General features: G+C 47.0%; 1 long non-coding RNA gene and 1 pseudogene across 7 annotated transcripts; both read right to left on the reverse strand.

Annotated features, from left to right (window-relative positions):
• Positions 1 to 264: 264 nt before the first annotated feature.
• LOC122681559 lies at positions 265 to 5562 on the reverse strand. 6 transcript variants are annotated; one of them, XR_006337020.1, is made up of 4 exons: positions 5007 to 5358; positions 3972 to 4182; positions 2490 to 2718; positions 265 to 570 (listed from the first exon to the last, which is right to left on the reverse strand). It is a non-coding gene; the product is annotated as an uncharacterized LOC122681559 (long non-coding RNA). The 6 variants fall into 6 exon arrangements; XR_006337024.1 differs by lacking the exon at positions 265 to 570 and adding an exon at positions 1452 to 1562; XR_006337022.1 differs by lacking the exon at positions 265 to 570 and adding an exon at positions 1456 to 1589.
• A 6235-nt stretch (positions 5563 to 11797) lies between these two features.
• On the reverse strand, positions 11798 to 14050 carry LOC122681555 (annotated as a pseudogene). Its single transcript, XR_006337019.1, has one exon. The product of XR_006337019.1 is annotated as an alpha-1,6-mannosyl-glycoprotein 2-beta-N-acetylglucosaminyltransferase-like (transcript).
• Positions 14051 to 21381: the final 7331 nt, after the last annotated feature.

Below are 21381 nucleotides of genomic sequence, written 5' to 3' on the forward strand. Positions count from 1 at the left end.
CCGGTTTGTTTTTTTGTTTCTTTTTTCCCAGACTGTGGGATCTTAATTTCCAAACCAGGGACTGAACAGGGCCCCTGGCAGTGAAAGCCCAGATCCCTAATAACTGGCCCACCAGGGAATTCCCAGGCACTGTTTTAAATGAACATGTCTACCTCCCTGGTGGTCCAGTGGTTAAGAATCCGCTGCAACGTTCAAATCATGTTCAAATGGAGGAAGAAGTCTGAAGTCGAATGTTAAGAAGGAGAACAACAAACACATCTCTGATTTTCTTCAAACTTTTCCATTTAAGGAAAAGACAGAAAGGTGAGAAAATTGACACACAAGAAACAGTGTACCAGCAAGTTTCGATTCTGAAGATGCTTAGCCAGAGGGATTCTCTCCTAAGTGTGTTTCTGAACTGTGTCCCATAGACGGGGAAGGTCCCACAGGGGTCACTGCAGGGTTGAGGAACAGAGAAGTCACAGCTGCGGGGCCTCTGGCCGCTCTTCAGCTACAAGGCTCTATGCTTGTCTCCATTTTAGGTAACACGGTTCCGGCAGGAGTTGTCTTTTTTAAAAGAAAGGTTCCGTTCTTTGGGAAAAAAAGAAACTTTTCATAGGGTATGAGAGTCATTGATTTAGTCAAAGTTCCTAATTCTACAAAAGAAGTAACAAAGGCCATGTCCTTCTGACTGAGTCCAGAGTCCTAGGAATGTACTTTCTCAGATTAAGGAAAAAACACATAGATTTTTAACTATAATTTAGACAAAATGAACATGTAAAACCTTGTTATACAGTTCAACAATGCTTGTGGTGAGACATGACTTTTGAAGTAAATAATGTGTTTTAAATGCATCAATAAAAATAAATCAATATCAAATTCCTACTTGTCGCAGTCGATACAGTTAATTTAGAAAACATACATATTTTTTAAAGAGAGGACAGGGAACTTGAAGGAGAGAATCTTAAGTTGAATCAAGCAGGACAAAAGTGAAGAGATTCAACCTTAAAAGGATGTTCATTTCCTCTAGATAGAACCTGGCTTGCTAAAATGACTCAACAGTGAATTATCCACATTTTGGGTTGTTAAGGACAAAATTTAAAACACACAACAGATCTCTCTTTACTGTTTAGCATACTTCTATCCAGGCTCTCATCATTAGTTGGTATACACAAAAAGCATGAGTGTAATCTCAACTATCATCTCAATCCGGTCAGAAGTTGCAGTTGAACTTCATTTCCTCAGCCTGAAGTTTCAAGGGGAGCACTTATACTCTTACCCTCCTCATAAGAAGTGAGATTTACCCAACGGGTGAGTTTGGGAGAAGGAACTAAGAAGTGCTTGCTTGGTTCCCAATCTCTTCTTTGAAAAGATGCATGTGCGCAAAGCACCGTGACCTTGGGTCTGTGGTAGGCAGCCCGCCCCTGGGACGGGGGTCAAGCCTTTCCTTCCTCCTCTTACGCCTGTGCCTGCTTGGGCAGGTCTCTGACTTGGGATGAAGTGCTTGGAGGCCCGCTGTGACTGCGCAGCGAGAGCACGTCCTCCAGGTTCATGGCTCTCAAGGACGCAACGTAGCTCCAGTGCTGTTGAAGAAACCTTAGATTGCTCTTCTGTGATGGCAAGAAGCCAAATGGGAAAACAGGTTGAGACTGCCTTTAACAAGGGCTGCTTTTCTCTGCATCACCATCATGGAAACACCATCAAAAACCATAAACCCGGGTGCACTGACTGAAATGGACATTTTAATCACAATGATTTCACAATGAAAACTAGTTGCAATTTAAAGACTCCCCTTCATTGCTATCTCAGTCATCATTCATCCAGGTGATGTCAAGACAGAGACAAAACTGAGCTTCATTCACCAGTTTTAAATATTTAACTACAAACTTAGAAACATTCTACAACTGCTCAGCAAGATATGTTTTAGAAATTGAAACCAAAATTCTGTAAGTAAAATAGCAATTAAAGTTGTACGCTTGTACAAGAAAAAAACAAAAAATGTTAACCTAAAACCAGAAATTAATCTTTTGATTATGTATCACAAGTTTGTTTAATTCATAAAAACAATTTATCTAGGATTCCTTCCAATAAAAAACACCCATATGTGGTTAGTGTTTAGATGCCAGTCATTTCCACTTAGGGGTAGAAAAACTGTGGTGGGAGCAGCAGAGCCTGGAAATGATTGTGAACCACTGCCAAAGTGAAATCAATTAGAAAGTAAATCACACATCTGAAAGTACACTTTCGGTTACTAGACAATAAGATTTCATTTCTAAAGTAGAATTTCAATGCAGCATTTCAAGAAATTTAAGAATTTAAGAAGTATCTCTTAAAAACGAGAGATCTACCACAAAAAAATCATTAAATGTCTCCGTGATTACCACAGTTGATTATAGCTTTACTTAGAGTGCATAACTCAAAAAAACACCTCAGAAGTTCACCAAATTAAAAATCAGGATCATTTATATCAGAAATCTGAAACCCAGGGGAAAAAAAAGAAAAGCACTAACCTTGGTCAAGTAAGTCTCCACGCTGTCATTTGAACGGTGTGGAATTGAGGTAGAAAACCCTACAATTGCTCTTGAAAGAAGATTTGCATTGAACCCTGAAGTAGGATTGAAATTTCCAACAGAAGAGGGCTCCAGGACTAGCGTGCTGCTAGGAGTGCTGAGTAAAGATCTCTTCTGCTGTTTCTCCACCTCAAGTTTGGTGCTGATCTCCGCCGGGCTCTCATTAGTCCTGGGGAAGATGGAAAGCACAGATTTCATTCATGTTTCCCTCTGTGACTTGCATTTTGTAAGTTGCCGCACATAAATGGAATTCCCATCACACTGTGTGAACACTGAAAGCAGAGCGCAGACCTGCTGGAAACAGTGACAGATGTGACCTTGTTCTAAAGAAGCTCACGTGTGTCTGGGCTCCTCAGGTAACAAGTCACAGCTGCGAGAGGAGAGAAAGGGCATCAGAAAGGGAGGTGGGCTCACAGTGACACCTGCTGCCTCTGGGACACGCCTGCCCCCAGGAAACAGTTCAGGGATGAAGAAACAGACCTCCCACAAAACCACAGTCAAGTGCTTCCTCTTACTACCCTTGTACATACGTGTCACTCATGACCTCGGAGAAATTAAGCATTTGGCTCTGAGGAGTCACCTCAAGCCACAATCTCAAGGGGAGGATGAGAAAGTCAGTGGGTGAGACTGAAGAGAGCTAAAACAGCCCCAGGAACAATGACAAGTACCCCCTGCTTTTCCAAAGTTCACCTTACTTTACTGCACTTCTACGAAGGGCCTATGTCAGCACCTCTTTTTGATGGGTCAAAATAAATAAATAAATAAGTAAATAAATAAAGATCCAAAGACAAATTTTGGTCTCATTTAAAATGCCAAAACTCTAAACAGCGTTCAGTGTACGTTTTAGAGGGAGAGGCATGGCGCTCCCCATGCAGGGAGACTGGCCCCACTGAGCTCCTTCCCCGGAAGCCACCCCCCACATCTCAGCATCAAGTCCCACAGCCCTGAACCCCCTCTGGGAGCACCTGGGCTTCCCCTGTGTATGCTTATTTTGGGCATCGACTAGCAGAACGTGTCCTCGGGTCCCTGCTCCTTTGCTGTATGCTCTCTGGGCTTATGAAAGGCGTCCTAGGAGTGCTCTGCTTTCAGAGGCGGGGAAGCCAGGACTCGGCACTGCAGGCGGGATCTGCCTTTCCAGCCTCCATACACCCCCTCAGTCAGGTCACCATGCCAGCGTCAGCCACTCTGTGAATTACCCTGCCTTTCACCCCTGTGTGAATGTTCCCCGATTTCACAAGCAATTACCAGGATAGCTTATTACTCATTTTTCTTAGGGTGCCCTCTAGCAGTGATTATCTAGTTAGCTTTCACTTCCTACTAATCTCAGGAACCTTGCTCTATAAAAATTAGGCTTCAGACACAAATTAATGGACTGATTAATTAATTAATTAATATTTTCTGTGATTCTGGGTTTTGACTTACTTGTCTAGTTTCTTTCCCAAGGACTTTCTTTTAGTTTCTCTAGGTAGTGTTGCTTATATTTTTCCAACTCTGCTTTATTAGAATCTTCAAAAGTTTTCCTCTTGGAGAGTTCAGATCCCAAGTCTTTAATTCTGAGTTCCATCTGACTTCTTATGGAAGCAATATGCTCCTCTTGGAACTGCTGTAAATTTTCTTCAGATGCTGCTTGTATCTAAGTCAAATTTAAAAAGATACTTTTGTTAATGATTATAACCTGAATATTTGTTCCATTCAGTTTTGAGTCAGGAATTCAGACGGCGATTTTAAATGCGAAAATAAGAAAATTGGAACTTGAAAATAATCATCGTCAAGGTGACATGAATTAAATCTGAATTATAAAATTAATGTGGACTCAATGTTATAGTGGTTATAGTAGTCTCCTGCATTGCAGGCGGATTCTTTACCAACTAGGCGATCAGGGAAGCCCATATTAAAACATTACTAAAGCAAACTGCTGTTGTCATAAGCCCATGTATTTATCACTACCCCCGCCCATGCTTTCCTGTCTCTTGAAATGTTCCCTGCAGATCAACTTGACAATTCAAACACAGAAATACTTTCAAGTTTCAAGAACTATCTTTTCAAGGCCCAAGGGGTAAGACACCACAATTCAGCCTGTTTCTCTCTGATCCTCTCTAGCACTTCTACACAGGCACAGGTACCAAAGAAACATAACACTTGTTGGGAGACTGGGACTCACACACGCCACACTACACACTATTGTTTCTAAAATAAATAACTAAGGAGGACCAACTCTGTAGCACAGGGAACTCAACACTCTGTAACAGCCCATATGGAAAAAGTGTTTTTATAAAGAGCGGATATACATGTATACACATAAGTGATTCACTTTGCTGCACCCCTGACACTAACACGGTATTCTAAACCAACTCTACTCTCTAAACAACTTCTCCCGAGAAGAATGGAAGGAAGAGACACAAACATTTGGCTATAGACTGACCTGGCATTATGTAGCAATTTTTAGATAAAACTCACCTCGGAACCCAAAGTGTAGGGTAGGAAAATCAGGATATTGTCACCGTCTTCAAATTAAAAACAAGAAGCAGCCCGGTGGCGGCAGGACGCACGCACCGGCCAAGCCCACCGCTGGAGCCCCCGGGCATTCTCTGGGCGCCCCGCCGGACCCACGCGGAAGGGGCCCGGGATCGACCCCCAGCTGCGTGCCCCTCAGGCCAGATGGTGACCGCCTGCCCTCCCGCCTCCCAGGGCCCCATTTCCGGCTCACACGCCCCCTTCGCTGCAGGCCTGGCTCACAACGCCCCGAGGCGCCGGCCCGCGTCTCCCACTGACAGAGCCCCTTATCCAGCTCACACGTCCCCCGCCCCCCCTCCCCGGGCCTCCCGCCACGCGCCCGCCCGGTTCGCCGCTCACACGCTGCCGGCTCACGCTCCCCGCTCACACGCGCCCCTCTCCCCGCCCCGCGCCAGCCAAGTTCGCCGCTCACACACGCTGCCGGCTCACGCTCCCCGCTCACAGGCACCCTTCTCCCCGCCCCCCGCCGGCCCGCCTCGCCGCTCACACGCTGCCGGCTCACGCTCCCAGCTCACACGCACCCCTCTCCCCGCCCCCTGCCGGCCCGGCTGGCCGCTCACACGCACCCCGCTCCCCGCCGGCCCGGCTCGCCGCTCACACGCTGCCGGCTCACGCTCCCCGCTCACACGCACCCCTCTCCCCGCCCCCTGCCGGCCCGGCTCCCGCTCACACGCTGCCGGCTCACGCTCCCCGCTCCCCACCGGCCCGGCTCGCCGCTCACACGCCGCCCTCGCCCCAGTGCGCCAGGCCGCGCTCCCCGCTCTCACGACTCCCCGACGCCGGCACGTGCTCCCCGGCCGCACGCCCCACGCGCAGGCGCACGTCAGGCTCGCCGCCCACACAACCCCCGCCCCCAGGCGCCGGCCGGTGCTCGCCGCTCACACGCAGCCGGCTCACGCTCCCTGCTCACACGCACCTCTCTTCCCGCTCCCCGCCGGCCCGGCTCCCGGTCACACGCCGCCCTCGCCCCAGTGCGCCAGGCCGCGCTCCCCGCTCTCACGACCCCCCGACGCCGGCACGTGCTCCCCGGCCGCACGCCCCACGCGCAGGCGCACGTCAGGCTCGCCGCCCACACAACCCCCGCCCCCAGGCGCCGGCCGGTGCTCGCCGCTCACACGCAGCCGGCTCACGCTCCCTGCTCACACGCACCTCTCTTCCCGCTCCCCGCCGGCCCGGCTCCCGGTCACACGCACCCCTACGGCCGCTCCCCGCCGGCCCGGCTAGCCGCTCACACGCCGCCGGCTCACGCTCCCCGCTCACACGCGCCCCTCCGGCCGCTCCCCGCCGGCCCGGCTCGCCGCTCACCACGCCGCCCTCGCCGCAGTGCGCGGGCAGCGCTCTCCGCTCTCACGACCCCCGACGCCGGCACGCGCTCCCCGGCCGCACGCCCCCCGCGCAGGCGCACTCCCGGCTTGCCGCTCACACAACCCCCGCCCCCAGGCTCGGCGAGCGTGCTCGCCGCTCACACGCCCCCCGCGCGCCGCCGACGCTCTCAGAGGCCCAGCCTAAGTTCCCCGCCTGGCGCCTGCGCCAGGGTCTGCGAGAAGGCCATGGAGCCGGCCCTGGAGCCGCCCCGCGCGGCCGAGGGAACGCTGCCTGAGGCGGGGCGGCGTGAGGGCAGAGGCGAGCGGGCGCCTCCCGGGCCGCTGCTCTGGGGCTGCGCAGCCGCGAGCAGGATGGCGGGTGTGCCTGTGGCTCCACTCCGTGGCTGTGGGCAGGTCGGTTTCGGCAGCTTCCCGCGCGCGCGGGCGTCGCCGCCACTGCCTCTGCGCCCCCAGCTGCCCTCCGTCCTCGAAGCCTCTGTGCGCGCCGGCTCCGGTGGGCGTCTCGCCCCGGTGACGCGCGGAGAGACCAGGTGATGGGATGCTGGAGCTCAGGTGAGAGTTACACCGGGGAGGTGGGGACAGGGTAGCCCGGAGTTAGGGCCGCGCCCTGAGGGCTGCGGTGAGGGTAGCCCCACCGGGGAGCGGGCCATGCAAACACCCTCCCCTCCCCGCCTGGGAAGGGCGGGCAGCAAGGGGGCTCTGGAGCCTGAGGTTCCCTCTTACACAAGGCATTTCAGAGAAGCCATGGGATTACTCTGTGTCTAGATAGCTGTCGCAGCTCTCATGGCTCATCTGGTCAAGAATCTGCCTGCAATGTGGGAGACCTGGATTCAACCCCTGGGTTGGGAAGATCCCCTGAAGAAGGGAAAGGCTACTCACTCCACTATTCCGGCATGGACTGTCCCAAAGAGTCAGACTTTGCAAAGAGTCAGAGTGAGCGACTTTCACTTCACTAATTAAGGTGCTTCCCCACTGATGATGGGGCTTCCCTCATAGCTCAGTCGGTAAAGAATCTGCCTGCAGTGCAGGAGACCCGGGTTCGATTCTTTGGTTGGGAGGCTCCTCTGGAAAAAGAAACGGCAACGCACTCCAGTATTCCTGCCTGGAGAATCCCATGGCCAGAGGTGCCTGGCGCTCTACAGTCCATGGGCTTGCCAGAGTGGGACACGATTTAGGGACTAAACCACCACGTAGCACTTTGGGGAATGGATAGGATAGAAGAAAGGCTGGTTCTTGGTGGGTTAGAATAGACAGCAGGAGAGATGGATGTGGTCAGCAGCCCGGTCGGAGGTCGCTGAACACCGTGTCCTGAGACGACAGGTCTTGTAGGTGAAGGAGTCTTTTGGGCCTAGAAAAGAGAACAACAGTCTCAAAGGCCCCTTGCTGAATCATCTAACTTTGGAGAAAACAAAGCATACCTTTAGTTCCATCCGGATGCTCCAGGCCAGCTGCATCTATCTGGGACTTATCACCGCCTGTCCGGAAACCTACCACCCCCTACACCCGCCCAGAAGACTTATCACCCCCTGCCCAACTACAAGTGTCATCTCAACAAAAGAATACTCAAAATATCCCGCCTGATTGACGTTTCCCTTATCGCTTCCACAAACCTCCCTATAAGTATGAAGCCTCCTTGATTCCTTTCGGCGCTCAGCCTGGTCATTAGGCCGACTGTCGCCCCTCCTTGCCTGAATAAAGGTAACCTACTTCTGTTGAGGTCGTCTTTCCTTTTCTGCCTCGCCGGAACTGTACCTTACAGTAGGTACAAGGACAGGGGTGGAGGTGAGAGGAGTAGCAGGGGAGGGGAGGGACCGCGTCTCTGGAGGCTTTTCTCAGGTAGCAGAGGAAACATCTGGCAGGCAGCAGGAAGAGCCTTTGGGTAGGGTGAGTCTTGTTTTGAACATCCAAGAGCACTTAGTCTGACCGTTGGGCCATTTAACAGATGGGGAAGCTGAGCCACTGGAATTACGCATCAAGTTAAAGGGCGTGTCTGAACTTGCAGCTGTTGGAAGCAGAGCCCCAACTTGAACAGTTTTCTTCGGTTGCAGTCTGTTATTCTTGCAACTTCAGGCAGTTACCTTATCTAAAAAGTTAGGAGACCACAGTGGGAGGTTCCCTGGAGCCCTAGAACTCAGAGGGCTTATTGTTCAGTCCCTAAGTCATGCCCCAGTCTTTATGGCCGCATGTATTGAGGCACGACACCAGGCTTCCCTGTTCTTCCCTGTCCCTCTGAGTTTGCTCAAATTCATTTCCATTGGGTCAGTGATGTCATCCAACCATCTCACCCTCTGTAGCCCCCTTCTCCTTCGTCATATCCTGAATCTTTCCCAGCATCAGGGTCTTTTCCAATGAGTCAGGTCTTTACATCAGGTGGCCAAAGTATTGGAGCTTCAGCATCAGCATCGGTCCTTCCAAGGAATATTCAGGGTTGATTTCCTTTAGGATTGACTGGATTGATTTCCTTGCTGTCCAAGGGACTCTCGAGAGACTTCTCTAACACTACAGTTCAAAAGCATCAATTCTTCGGTGCTCAGCCTTCTTTATGGTCCAACTCTCATATCCGTACATGACTCCTGGAGAAACCATAGCTTTGATTATAGGGACTTTTGTCTGCAAAGTGGTATCTCTGCTTTTTAAAGCCCTCTCTAGGCTTGTCATAGCTTTTCTTCCAAGGAGCCAGGGTCTTTAAATTTCATCGCTGCTGTCACCATCCGCAATGATTTAGGAGCCCAAGAAAATAAATTCTGCCACTGTTTTCATTTTTTCCCCATCTATTTGCTGTGAAGCGATGGGACCGGATACCATGATCTTAGTTTTTGAATGTGGAGTTCTAAGCCAGATGTTTGAGAGGGGTGGAGGCTTTCCAGTAAGTCCGCACTAGGGTGGGAAGACTAGATCACACGGGGAGAAAGGAGCGCAAAGGCGCAGACACTGCCCACAGGTGCTGGCTTTTCAGCCTGTGAGTCCAACTGTCTGTTTGGCTCAGACTTGAAGTGTTGGTTTCCCACTTTGGGAAGTGGCAGGGTGGAGGGGGGGAATCAGGGGTGAACTTACAAGTGTAAAATCACTGGCTTTTCTGGGTCTTAGAGGGCGTCGGTGCACCTTTTCCTGCAGTCCTGGCTGCCTTTGGGGGCTGGCCACTGGGACAGCTGAGCTGGGTTAGACTAAGAATTGGTCTTGATCTGATTGACCCCTCACACCCTGGACCCACACGTGCTTTCGAGAATCATTCCTCCGTGGCAGATGGTAGCTGGTTGAGAGCAGAGACTCTGCCTTTTTCATTCCAGAATCCCTCGTGGTTAGGTGCTGTGTTTGGCAGATTGGAATGATGCCCTCTGTATCTGCAGAACTGATAACCAATTGAGTCTTTAGGAAAACTATCTTGAGTTCCCAGGGGCTTACAGCTGGAGGTGGGAGCACAAAATGATGCAATCCCCAGTGTGAATTTTAACAGTTTAAGTCTTAAAAAAATAAAAATTTAAATCTGGAAACTCGGTTGTATCTTTGCAAGTTTATTTCATACTTGTCTTTTGTATACCTGCTGATCTAATCGTGCAAGAGTTTCAGCTGTCCCTTAAAATAATATTTGTGGGAAAAGGAATATTGAATTGAATTCTAGTAAAGCAGACTTTTCCATGATATCTTTCTAACCAGTTGATGACAGAGGAGGTAGAAGTCAAGCTTTCATTTTTCATTAGAGATCATTTCTTACATCCAAGCTGCATTAAATAGTGTAATTTTATAATTATACCCGTAGTGCTAAAGCACTTTTTTTTTGCTAATGCATTTATTTTGGCTCTAACAGTAAATGGGTTGCTTATCGTTGTTTTGAGATTTTTTTTTTTCTTTTGGTTGTCATTGTTATAGCATTATTGGGTGTTCGTTTTTTTTTTTTTTTTTCCCCATAAAATTTTTAATTGAAATATAGTTTACAGTGTTTCAGGTGTAGGTGTTGCTTGTTCACAGACATTGTGTACCATTTATGAATTTTATAATTCTCATGTTTTTATCCTTCCAAGGAAAGTTGTTTTAGAAATTTGCCAAAGTAGATAGCAGAAAAACTCCTTTGACCTTTCTGTTTTCTATTCTAGCAGTGTGTAAGTTTTTTGGGGGGGTGGGGGTGGGTAGTAACCTTTTAAGATCCTTTTCCAATAAATAAGTCTTTTACCTGCTTTTGTCATGTGTTATTACTTCTGTAGACTATTGGCTTTTTGTCATTAGTTTTATTGAGGTATGATTTATGTACAACACAGTACACATTTTACTAGAGTTTTGACAAATGTATACAATCCTTGTAACCAGCAACCCAACCAAGATGTCTGCCATCCCAAGGATTCCCTTTTCTCTTTGTGGCACTGGCTACCTCCCACCTGCAGCCTGAGGCAGCCAAGGATTTTCTTTCCCTTACAGATTATATTTGTCTTTTTTATTGTATTTCTGGAGTCAGCATGCCGGCAATTGCAAACTTTTCTGTGCAGGGCCAGTTAGAAGCATACAGTGTGTACTCCTTTCTGTCTGACTTCTCAGTACAGTGTCTTTAAGATTATCCTCAATGACCGTGTTGATTGTGTATTTTGTTAGTAAGTCATTCCTTTTTATTGGTTTTAATTGTGGTAAACGATGCAAAACTTAAATGTTGCCATCTCTAACCATTCTTCTGTGTCCACTTCAGTGGCATTAATTATATTCACATTGTTGTGCAACCATCACCTCTATTTCCAAAGCTTTTTCGTAACCCCAAATGAACTCTATAGCTTTTAAGCAGTAATTACCCACTCTTCTATGCCCTCAGCCTGGTAGCCTCCAATCTACTTTGTTTCTATGAGTTTGCCTATTCTAGACATTTCAGATAAGTTGCGTGATACAATATTTGTCCTTTTGTGTCTGGCTTATTTCACTAAGCAGTGATTTCAAAGTTCATGTTGTTGTATGTATCAGCACTTTTTTTTTTTTTTTTTGACTGAGCAATATTCCATTGAATAGACATACTTTGTATGAACATAGGTGTTCAGTTCTCTTGAGTGTATACCTAGAAGAGGAATTGCTGGATAATGTGGGAATTCGAAATTTGACTTTTTGTGGACCCACAAGACTGTTTTCTACAGGGCTGTACCATTTTACATTCCTACCTGCATTGGACAAGGGTTCCAGTTCCTCCCCATCCTCTGCAACACTTGTCATTATAGCCATGTTAGTAGGTGTGGAAGGACTGTTGGTTTTTCATAAGGTACATAAGCATAGAGTATTGCTACAAACTTGGTGGGGGAATTAGGGAGTGTAATTTTATATGTTCCAGGCGGATGGACTGAGGCAAGTTCTGGAGGAGATGAAAGTTTTATACGAGCAAAACCTACCTGATGTAAGTTGGTAAGTTGATATTCTTTTTTTTTTTTTTTTTTTTTAATGCAAAAACAAGTATTTTATTTTGGCAGCACTAAAAGAAAAAAAAAATCACTGTATTTCTACATTGAGGTGAAAAGTGTTTAAACTTTCTTATCAGTCAAATACATTCCAAAAGAAAGTATGTTCTATGCAGGTTCCAGAACACAGGCAATTCTTAACACAATAATACAGGAATCTTTAATACTGAAAATGACTCTGTTCTGACAGGGTGTTTAACAAACATAACTTTCTAATTATAAAACCACTGAAGCAACCTCTTCCTAGTTACTGTGTCAAGAGTGAAGCTGGGCTTGTACATTAATACTCTTAATTTCACTGTAATACTTTTTACTGATATGACGATTTTAAATAAATTTTGCTGTACTTAAAATAAGTCTTGAAAGTGGAAAAGTGTACAAAGTTCCAGATAAAAAGATTAATAGATGCAATTTAAATAGTTTCCCCTCTTCTCTCTTATCAATTAACGATAATTTTACCTCTAGCAGATACATACTGAACTTTAAAACGCAATTCTCAAAATGAAAACTTGCATTTTAAATCTTAGGCATAAACAGAAAAGATGACTATATTTGGACAACTTTTACAAGAATTTTGTTGTTGTAGTAAAGCAGAAACCAGTTCCTAAACCTTTTTATTCAATTGTATATCCTATTTGAACAAATATCAAAAATAGAAGACTGTTACTACTTTTGCTTTTATAATTCTGATTTTGTTTTGTTTTTTTTCTTACTGCAGTCTTCTATAACTTTTACAGAGTTCATGGTCCCTAATATCTCCCCACCCTCCATTTTTCCTAGGTGGGGAAAGGGCTGTCATAAACTTCTCACTGATAGTTAGAGTTTCTGGAAACAGGTACTGTTTGTTATTATTTAAGAGTGACTCAAGTTGGGCACTCTGGGTGGCTGGTCTACAAGTTTTTTGGTGATGCATACCACAGTCTCCAGCATGAAAAATCCTAGGAACTTGAGGAACCAGCACTTTCCAGAATTTTGGAAGACAAGATACAGTCAAATATTGAAGGGTCCAGTCCCAGTTATAATCATCATAAGTACAGAAAGTGTCTGTGCACTCAATCAGCTTCTGATAGGCTTCCCGGGTCAGGGCCAGACCCATATTGTGCTCTGTGGATTTCCACGTTTTCACATCTACCTTGTCAGCCACGTCATAGAAATTTCGAATGGCAGTATAGGTCCCCAGGGAGAGAACATCACACTCGGGGCACTCTAGCTGCTTTAATTTCCACATCTTTTTGAAGACATGGTAAAAGTCTGGGGCTGAGTAGTGATCTCCTCCTCTAGGAAAAGTATGAGGCCAGCACAGTCTCGAAGGACTTTGACCCTCTCCCATACAAAATGCAGCTTCCACCACCAGTGGTGTTTAGTTTGGGAGAACTTGGCCTCTCTATAATGGCCGAAGGAGTCGGGATATTCAGCATTAATGCATCCCATCCGCAAAGCTGCATTCTTCTCCACGTCTCTGGGGCAATCTCTAGGGTCAGTGCCGGGGAACTCGTTAGGGTACAACTGAATGCTGAAAGGAAAGAACACCTGCAGAACTGGACAGAAATCCACCCCAGCAATCAGCTGATTGATTTCGGTCGACCAGAAGTCATGGCTAAAGATGACGAGGACGTCGTCGATTCCCTGGGCTTTTCGAAGTGAGTCCAGCAGCAGTTTGAGGTATTCGGGCCGGTTGTGCACCTGGACCACCAGCGCCAGCTCTCGGGGTGGGGGGGTCCAGGAGCCGGCCTTATCTACATTCCTCAGCGTCTGGTCAAAGTTCAGCTGGTACACCAGGGACCGGTACCGCAGCGTCAGATTGTCCACCTCGGGCTGCGGGGCAGCGGCGACCAGCGGAGCCGCCGACTCGTTGGAGCCCTGGCGGATGCCCACCGACACGGCGAGATGGTCCCCGGCCCGGGCGCCCGCACCCCGCGCGGGATCGACGTCCAGCAGCGGCGGGGCGAGGGCCTCGTTCTTCCTTTGTCGCCCATTGCTGCTCCAGAGGACGAAGCCGCAGGCGGCCACCACGAGCGTCAAGATCAGCACCTTCCGCTTATAGATGCGGAACCTCATGGTCTCCGGGGCCGGGAGCGCGGGCAGGCGGGCGGGCGGGCGGGCGCGGAAAGGAGCTAGCAGCTCCGGCAGGGAAGGGGCGGGCGGGCGGCGACCGTGGCGGTGGCCTGCAGCAGTCGGAACTGGCCCCCGCGGCTGCCCTCGCTAACTCATCCCCGGCCCCGGGGGTACGGGGACCCGCAGGTTTTCAGCTCCCCCGCGCCGCCCCGGCTCCACACATCTTCACCTGGCAACTGCAGCTCGGGCAGCGGCCCCGCCGCTAGGAGCCGCGGCACGGCGTCGCTTCGGTCCTCTCCATTCGGCACCGGCCCGGGAAGAAGCCCGACGCGGCCCCACTGTACTTCGGCTCCGTTACCTGCGCCTCCAGCGGCCCTGCGTCCTCCGCGCTCTCATCTCTACGCGGCCCCGGACCGGTAAGTTGATATTCTAAAACAGTTTAAGAAATATGATATTGATGTCAGATCATCTTAACATTAGTTTTTAAATATGTTTTCTTCTTTTTAATTCTCTGTGAGCCTGATCATACCCTAGCTATACAGAAGTAGAAGGATTTGTGTTCATGATTGTTTTGTCTCTAGGGACCAAATAGTGCTTGGCACATGGTAGGTGTTCAATAAATACTTCTCGTTTGACTGGTATGACTTGAACGGAATTAGGGTGGATCCAAGAGAGATGACACAAGAGCAAGTAGCAGACCTGACAAGTGAAGTGTATTGTTTCCGCTGCTTGTTTTCCTCAGGTGAGACCTTAGTGGGCTTAAAGGGAGAACAGGCAGTTTGCAAATTTAGCAGGAGTAGCAGTGACTTCCGAACGCTTGAGTGAAGTGGGCTGGGAACTCCTGCTGCAGAACACTACAGCTTGGTAGGTTAGAGGGCTCTGGAGTTGTGGACTGTTTAGAGCCAAGCATGGGAGTGGGCACAGAGGAGAGTTTGAGCTGAATGACAGACTTCAGAGGACCTGTGATTGGGTGAAGAATAAGACACAAGACTACTGACTGCTGGAGGAAAACTGAGTTATTGAGAGCTCATCCTGGAGAGAAGTAAGTCTGCAACTTGAGATTTCGTCCCTGGCCTTGTTCGGTAGTGTTTTCACCAGTTAGTTGGGCGTAGAAATCAGTAGCGTGCTGGTAGGGTGTGTGGAGGACACAGAACAGTAGGAACACTTTGCAGTGACTGTTTAAGGACAGATGCTGATGAACGAGGAACTGATGTGCAAGAGGTCTGCAGTAAATGTAAGGGAAATGGAAAGTCCTGCACTCAGGTTCCCAAGTCCTTCATTTGTTCCTGCAACAGATATGCACTCAGCAGTTATGAGCTGATAAAGGGCTCTGGTGTTTCCGTTGTAAACAGCAGAATCAAGAGGTTTGCCCCCATGGCCCTCAACAGTGTCATGCAGAAGGCAGGTGTTAAATGCAGGTAAAGCGGGTCAGAGTACGTGCCGTGAAGGAAAACACCACACTTGGAGAGAGTGTCATGCACTCAAAATATTGGTAGATGGAGAAATCCGGGAAATTCTCTCCGAGGAAGAGACTCTTCAGCTGGAGCCTGAAGAAGCGGGTTTTAGCGAGGAGGTAACTGTGGGCAGAGAGCATTGTAGTTGGACGAAACAGCATGTGCAAAGGCCCTGAGTCTTTAAAGAGGGTGGGATGCCCAGGGATCTGGGCATTCCCAAAGACCAGTGTGGCTGGAACTTAGTGAGCAGGTTGAGGGTAACACCAAGGGAGATTACTAAGCATGTGGGGCTGGTGGTGGCATGTTTGTGTTGTAAGGACGACCCTGGCCGCCATGTGGATAGTGGATGGTGGAATCGAGAGGGAGGATGGTGGTCATGCAGGTGACAGGAGAGGTGAGTCAGACTAGGAGAAAGGAGAACAGTTTACACACCTGTTTAGGAGGTGACTGAACAGGCCTTGGTCCAGCAAGGGAATTATTTTCTGGTATTCGTACCATGGGGAAAATCAGGATCCAAAATTCTGTGCCCTATCCTCCTAGTTTGGTTCTGGGCAGGATGCCACTATTACCAGTTTCTGGTTAAAATTCTTTGTCAGAAGAAATGTATCCCTATTTAATTGCTCCCATGGACATGTGATTTTTTTAAGGACGTTCTTGTGTACTGAATCAAGTACTTTGACGTTAAGTTGGGTGTAGTTTATTTGTGCTATTCATTATAATCAAGAGCACATTGTAAGCAGTGTGGAAAATAAATCGAACGTTTGTAGAGTGGCAGAAGTCTCTAGAACAGGTCTGGAAGACATGGTACATCTATGTACATGGTACAGATCTAGAAGACACGGGACATATATTTTGCCTGTATTTTCAGGGCCTAGAGCAGACACATATGTTTTGTATTTATCTGTTTCCTTTTAACACTCCAACGTAGATATTTATTAATTCTGTACATCTGGTTTTGTTTTGTTTTCTTTTTTTTTGTTGTTTTCTTTTCAATTGTGGTTAAGATACACACCAGGTATCTCAGTGGTAAAGAATCTAACTGCCAGTGCAGGAGATGCATTCCCTGGGACGGGAAGATCCCCTGAAGAAGGAACTGGCGAGCCATCCCAGTTCTCTTGCCTGGAAAATTCCAAGGACAGAGGAGCCTGGCAGGATACAGTCCATGGGGTCAGAAAGAGTCAGACACGACTGAGTGACTGCGCACACATATCATTCAGTGTATTCAAAACATTCCTAGTGTTATATAGCTATCACCACCACCACCTTCTCCAGAACTCTTCATTTTACGAAACTGAAACACCATACCCAGTAAACAATTGTACATCTGATTGGAAAGGGTGATGCTGTCTGATATCTAAGGAGACACATATTTTTTAGGGTAAAGCCACAATTTTCTCCCTCTCTCTGCAAAGGACCCTAAAGTACAAACATACACACAGCTGAAGATCAAAAACTATTTCTTGGATGAGTGGAGGAGCATTTGACTTTATTTATTTTTTTTTATATAGAAAAATGTTTATTATTTTGGCATAAACATTGGAAATAAGCTAGACATGGAACAAGCAGAGTAATCATGTAAAAACTGCGGCTCATCCACTCAGGTAGTTAACTAAGAGGATGTTTTAAGAGACTATTTAATGAAATGAAAAAGTGTTATTTTTTTTTTTAATTTTTTTATTAGTTGGAGGCTAATTACTTCACAACATTTCAGTGGGTTTTGTCATACATTGATATGAATCAGCCATAGATTTACACTTATTCCCCATCCCGATCCCCCCTCCCACCTCCCTCTCCACCCGATTCCTCTGGGTCTTCCCAGTGCACCAGGCCCGAGCACTTGTCTCATGCATCCCACCTGGGCTGGTGATCTGTTTCACCATAGATAGTATACATGCTGTTCTTTTGAAACATCCCACCCTCACCTTCTCCCACAGAGTTCAAAAGTCTGTTCTGTATTTCTGTGTCTCTTTTTCTGTTTTGCATATAGGGTTATCGTTACCATCTTTCTAAATTCCATATATATGTGTTAGTATGCTGTAATGTTCTTTATCTTTCTGGCTTACTTCACTCTGTATAATGGGCTCCAGTTTCATCCATCTCATTAGGACTGATTCAAATGAATTCTTTTTGACGGCTGAGTAATATTCCATGGTGTATATGTACCACAGCTTCCTTATCCATTCATCTGCTGATGGGCATCTAGGTTGCTTCCATGTCCTGGCTATTATAAACAGTGCTGCGATGAACATTGGGGTGCACGTGTCTCTTTCAGATCTGATTTCCTCAGTGTGTATGCCCAGAAGTGGGATTGCTGGGTCATATGGCAGTTCTATTTGCATTTGACTTTAGAGTCCTTTGCTCACTTTATGGGAATGAGGATTTGAAAGTATTGATACCACAGAAAGAGGACTCCGTAGGATGAGAACATGATGTGAGGCCATAATTTTATGCACCGTGATATTCGATCTCTTATTCTATCATGAAAAAGGGATTCTAAAAAGTGAGGCAAAGTTTGTCTTTTGGAGACAATGGAAATTAATCTGTGTGCAAAACCCAACGTGCCACATGGCTAAACAAAAGAATGGGAGTGTGATCCTAGGCAAATTAGTTAGGTATTTACATTTTTTTTTAATTTAAGTTTGTCCGCACAGCTTGCAGGATCTTAGTTCCCTGACCAGGGATTGAACCTGTGCCCTCAGCAGTGAAAGTGCAGTGTCTTAAATATTGGACCACCAGGGAATTCCCTGATTCTTTTCTATTTTATCCTATTGGCAAAAGCTCTGATGTGGAGGCAGGTAGGTTAACTACTAACACAAATAGCTAACAAGTGTGGACTCAGTTGTTAGCTGGCTTTGAAAATTTGACTTGTACTCAATAGACATTCTTTTCCTTAAATGTTTTACCAGAAATAACGCGAAGTCAAGTGGACGAGGTGCGTTGCTGCTTTTTAATGACACAACATGTAATTTAAAATGCTTTTCATTCCTCTCTCTTCCTCCCCTTCTCCCCTCTGCACTTTTTACCTCGGTGGACGTGCGAGCAGCTGATTAGACAAGGTGTTCTGGAGCACGTGCTGTCATGACCCCTGGCTGGATGGCTGTGAAGACTCCCTCCTGGTGTGAGACCAAGGTCACTTCTCCACCTCCCTCTCTACCTCCCCAAGGCCTACTGCTTTTTCGTTCTAAAATGGAGACATTCTTTAAGCAGGAATGCTTGGCCGAGGAGTATGGTTTGTTGGTTGGTTTGTTTTCTTTTTTTCTTTTCATTTGGATGTTAATTTCTCTTTTTTTCATTTCTGAATATAATTCCATTACCTTCCATGGTAAGCATATTTGTGAATCTGTGTTGTATGTTTGTACTTTGAAGTATCGGTTCTCAAAAGAGAGTTTGCCCTCTGGCCATGCAGAGAATCCACACACATCCATCCTGCTGTCCACAGCTCTAGAGCAAATTCCAAGATCAGGGTTCTAGCAGATGCTGTCCTTAAAGAGAATGCTTCCCAGCCCATATACTGCCATCTTCTCATTCTCTCCTCACAGCGTGCAGGAGGTTTGGTTTTCTATTGTACAGGATTCTCCCCTTTAGTGATAAGCTGTATGTGGAATCACAACGTCCCTGCGGCTCCCAAAATAGTACCCTGTGTTTCAGTTTCATGAAAGTAAACATCTGTTAGATGTTCCTCTCTTTTAAACACTGCGGAAGAGTTTCACCTAGGTGTATAGGGAGGTCTCATGTCCCTGTGCCTCTTGTATTGCTGCTGGAAGTGTGCATCGTGCAGGCCAGGGAGCTGAGTTCCTGAAGTTTGTGTTTCCAAATCGTATGGGCAGGTGAAGCTGGTGGTCTCTAAAGGACACATTGGATTTTGCCCATTTGCAGTGGTGGCTAGTCTGGCTCGTGCCTGTCTGCGAGCTTATGTCGCAGGATGTCCATTTTGGAAAGGCAAATTGAGATTGGGGTTAGGGAAGGAATTTTGTGCAGTTTCCCCGCAAGAGTCACATTGACCAAGATGTCACATGAAGAGCTGATCAGCTAAGTGGAGGGCAATTTCTACTGCCCATTGAAATGATAGGCATTGGAGAGGCACAAGGTGGTCCTACCTGCTGGTCAATACCCTTTCTCCACCAGTCCCCTCCATGACCAGCCCAGTAACCTCAGAGACATTCAAGTTTAAAACCCAGATAAACCCAGTACCTGGCGCTCTCTGTGCAATTTATTTCTTAAATGGGAATATTTCTGGCCAAAATTATACTCAAGTAATCAAGCTATGGAGAGCCTCTACCTAGGGTGTGGATCTGCATATTTTCACAACACACGTAGTAAAACTTAGGTCAGCAGGCGGCCCTTGGCAGATTCTTTTCCAAGCTGCGTGGCTCACAGGATCTGGTTCCTGACCAGGGATTGAACCTGCACCCTGGGCATTGAAAGCACAGAGCCCTAACCATGTACCTCTAGGGAATCCCCTCATTTTTAAAAATAATTCCTTCCATAGATTCATGGAGAGATCAGATTTTCATCTGAATCTCTGCCAGTAAACAATAAGGAAGTTTCTCTAGTGAATGGGATGGATGATGTTTTAACTGTAGGCCCGTGGTCACTTCCCTTGCATTCTCCTCTTCCAAGCATGTGGAACCATGTGCAGGGGAGCCCAGAGTCCATGTGAGGAGGAACCTGCAGTAAAGGCCAATACCCTGTTGCCAGCCCAGCATCATTCCTGTATATAAACCGTATGATATACTTTTCTGATTCATTCCCGAAATAAAATAGTAAGTATAGTTCTTATTTGAAGTAAATGTATACTGGTTGAAAAGTTAAAAGTTTGTAGGTTTTATTGATTTATGTTGGTTGGTTCTATAGAGTTGTGGCTAGAATTTTAAAAATCTGTTTTTTTCTTATTTAAAGGTAATGCACATTTAAAAGATAAAAGAAAACATACAATGTAGAAAATCAAGGTAAGTTCCCATTTTACCTACTAAATGCCACCATCCAGTGTGCCCATTGTTAACTGATTACAGATATAAAATACAATCCCATTTCAAGTGTTTTTCCAATGAAATACTTTCCAGTTTTTGTTCCTGATGTGAATGGAATCTTCTTTTCTGTTACATTGTCTAACTGGTTTTGGATGATTACATGCTTAGTAATCTCCGTTGGTGTTACCCTCAACCTGCTCACTAAGTTCCAGCCACACTGGTCTTTGGGAATGCCCAGATCCCTGGGCATCCCACCCTCTTTAAAGACTCAGGGCCTTTGCACATGCTGTTTCGTCCAACTACAATGCTCTCTGCCCACAGTTACCTCCTCGCTAAAACCCGCTTCTTCAGGCTCCAGCTGAAGAGTCTCTTCCTCGGAGAGAATTTCCCGGATTTCTCCATCTACCAATATTTTGAGTGCATGACACTCTCTCCAAGTGTGGTGTTTTCCTTCACGGCACGTACTCTGACCCGCTTTACCTGCATTTAACACCTGCCTTCTGCATGACACTGTTGAGGGCCATGGGGGCAAACCTCTTGATTCTGCTGTTTACAACGGAAACACCAGAGCCCTTTATCAGCTCATAACTGCTGAGTGCATATCTGTTGCAGGAACAAATGAAGGACTTGGGAACCTGAGTGCAGGACTTTCCATTTCCCTTACATTTACTGCAGACCTCTTGCACATCAGTTCCTCGTTCATCAGCATCTGTCCTTAAACAGTCACTGCAAAGTGTTCCTACTGTTCTGTGTCCTCCACACACCCTACCAGCACGCTACTGATTTCTACGCCCAACTAACTGGTGAAAACACTACCGAACAAGGCCAGGGACGAAATCTCAAGTTGCAGACTTACTTCTCTCCAGGATGAGCTCTCAATAACTCAGTTTTCCTCCAGCAGTCAGTAGTCTTGTGTCTTATTCTTCACCCAATCACAGGTCCTCTGAAGTCTGTCATTCAGCTCAAACTCTCCTCTGTGCCCACTCCCATGCTTGGCTCTAAACAGTCCACAACTCCAGAGCCCTCTAACCTACCAAGCTGTAGTGTTCTGCAGCAGGAGTTCCCAGCCCACTTCACTCAAGCGTTCGGAAGTC

The sequence above is a fragment of the Cervus elaphus genome, chromosome 23, assembly GCF_910594005.1.
Source record: "Cervus elaphus chromosome 23, mCerEla1.1, whole genome shotgun sequence".
NCBI classification, from domain to species: Eukaryota; Metazoa; Chordata; class Mammalia; order Artiodactyla; family Cervidae; genus Cervus; species Cervus elaphus.